This window comes from Octodon degus, unplaced genomic scaffold, assembly GCF_000260255.1.
Source record: "Octodon degus isolate 3935 unplaced genomic scaffold, OctDeg1.0 scaffold00092, whole genome shotgun sequence".
Classification (NCBI taxonomy): Eukaryota; Metazoa; Chordata; class Mammalia; order Rodentia; family Octodontidae; genus Octodon; species Octodon degus.
Window position 1 is genome coordinate 2,062,774 of NW_004524668.1, and position 2,746 is coordinate 2,065,519.

At 47.1% G+C, this 2,746-nt stretch overlaps 1 pseudogene; it reads left to right on the plus strand.

Annotated features, from left to right (window-relative positions):
- The window catches only part of LOC101561427, a 39,222-nt pseudogene extending 37,590 nt beyond the window's left edge, over positions 1–1,632 (plus strand).
- Positions 1,633–2,746: the final 1,114 nt, after the last annotated feature.

Consider the following 2,746-nt stretch of genomic DNA (forward strand, 5'->3'; position numbering starts at 1 on the left):
TGAGGCAGGAGGATTGTTTGAGTTCAAGGCCAGCCTGGGCTACATACAAAGATCCTGTTGCAAAAACAAAATAGGGCTGGCAAGATAGCTCAGCAGTCTAAAGCACCTGCTTAGGCAAACTTAGGCAAGAGTGCAGGGACCGTGGTGGTTTGATCCCCGGCACCACATGATGGGTCAGCCCCGCCCCTAGGGCAGGCTGAACTGGTCACAAACGAACAAACAAATACAGTGGTCCCTCATTTATTGAGGAGGTTATGTTCCAGACACCCCCCCAATAAGTGCAAATCAGTGAAGTTGGGCTGGGGAGACAGCTTAGCTGCATAAGTGCCTGCCTAGCATGCACAAGGTCCCAAGTTCAATCCTCGATGCCACAAAAAAAAAGAAAGGAAAAAAGAAAATCAGTGAAGTAGTGGCGTTATATTTATTTTAGTATATAGATAGACATACATAGATAGATAGCCCTTTTTTTTGTGGAACCGGGGATTGAACTCAGGCCCTTGTGCTTGCCAGGGAATAGATATCCCTTTTTAAACCCTTCCCATACTCTTATAAACCTTTGCCATACTTTTAAAAACAATTTTAATGTTCTTAACCATTTCCTAAACTTAAAAACCATGTAATTTTTTTTTCTTCTTCTTTTTTGGCAGTACCGGGGATTGAACTCAGGCCCTTGCACTTGCCAGGGAAGTGCTTATTCCACTGAGCCATCTCCCTGGCCCAAACCTACGTAATTTTAACAACATACATATACCATACAGTATGGCAAGATCCCACAGTATAGCAAAAAATCTGTGATAAATAATTTAGGTGTTGGCTCTGGGCCGCTCCCGGCAAAGGGTAAGAGGGCAGAGGAAGGCGCCACATTCCACAGGCCCTCTGGCAACAGCTCCAGCTGACAGCGGCACCTCCCTCCAGCTCATCCCTCTTCTGCCAAGACTGAAATGTCAACTGTGTCGAGGCCTGCACCGGATGTCTTTTTTTTGTGTGTGTGGAAATGGGGATTGAACTCAGGCCCTTGAGCTTGCCAGGCAAGCACTTATTCTACTGAGCCAACTCCCCAGGCCCCTGCACCGGATGTCAAGGGCAGCACCTCCCCCGTGAAGGAGGACGTCAAGCTGGAGATGAAGGCCCTGGCCTACTCTTACCTAGGGGTGAAAGATTGAAAAGCAGCGGCCATGCTACATTACCCGGCAGTGGCCTCCAATGGAACCAAGGCCGGCGGGGTTTCCACTAGCACCTCGGAATCCCCATCTCCAATAAGTTCTCCTACGGCCACCCCTCCCACTAAGCACCCACCCTTCAACCTGCACCCCACCCCTCACCTGCTGGCTAGTACGCAGCTGCAGAAACTTAATAGCCGGTTATCATGGGACGGCCGCTGCCACTCCCAACCAATCTCGGGAAGCCGGGCCTCTGCAAAACTGGGGCTTTGGAGCACAGGTGGGAGGAGTGGGGACCCTTTCTCCTACTGGGTCCCAGAGCCCAGCTATAATGGATCCCAACCCAGTGGAGGAGGAAGTGCTGATGTCACTGGTGGTGGAACTGGGACTAGACCGAGCCAATGAGTTTTCAGAGCTGTGGCTGGGGCAGAATGGTTTTGACTTCACTGCGGACTTTCCATCTGGATGCTGATGCCAGGTATTCGTAAAGATGGAGGAATAAAGCCATCAATTCTGTTGTAAATAAAAATAAAAGTTACTTGCAAAGAAAAAATAATAATTTAAATTAATATTTTTTTGAAAACCCCCGAAACAGTGAGTCCATGAAAGTCAAACTGTGAAATAGTGAAGGACTGCTGTAAAACAAACAAGAAACCCTAGGCAAACAGAGGAATGGATTGGCTAAGAAAATGCAGTAGAACTGCCAGGCTGTGACGGTATTTCTGGTCATAAATGTGGAGGGAGAGGCCAACTCACGTGGTGCCAGTTGATCTCTAGTTCCTGTGCCATTGCTGGGGACAAGCAGGAAGGCAACGGTGCAGAAGGGATCGAGGTTTCCCCAGGAGGTGGGAGGCAGGTATTGAGGTGACAGATGGGCATGGGCTCAACAGTGACAATGGCTGTTAGAGTCTGACGAGGCTAGAGACGGAAATTGGCACCTGACTTTGACTTTCCACTTGTTACTTGGTCAGGCTGCACGTGAAGCGGATGGGGATCGGTGAAGCGTGAGGTCTGGCACTGGTTTATTTCCATGTTTCAGTCTCTGATCACAGGCCCAGCAATGCAGAAGACAAGCGGACGCCTTTCCACCAGCAGCAACGGTCCTTGCACTCCGCTTGTTGTTAGCCCTCTGGAATTTAATAGCAAATGGTAGGCAGGTGACCTGCTGTAAAACTAATCTGACTAAAACTGACGGTGAATTATGCACTATGTAAAGCCAGCTTAAAATTCAGTTTACAATGTACACGTACAGGTTTCTCAAAGGAATGTAAACATTATGCACTACAAACATGCACTAAAAAAACTTAAGATAAAGCTATAAAAAGGGAACTGAAAAAATAAAATTCAAAATGCTTTGAAACATAGGAACTGTCTTTTTTTTTTTTTTTTTTTTTAAACCAGGGAAATCAAATCCAGGACCTTGTATTTGCCAGGCAGGCACTATGCCACTGAGACACATCCCCAGCCTGTCTTATCTATTAAACCCTAACTTTATTGTTTTTTTTTTAAATTTTATTTATTTATTTATTTGTTGTGTGTGTGTGGCCAGCTCAGCCCACCAGGGGGCAGGGCTGGCTGGCATGTGG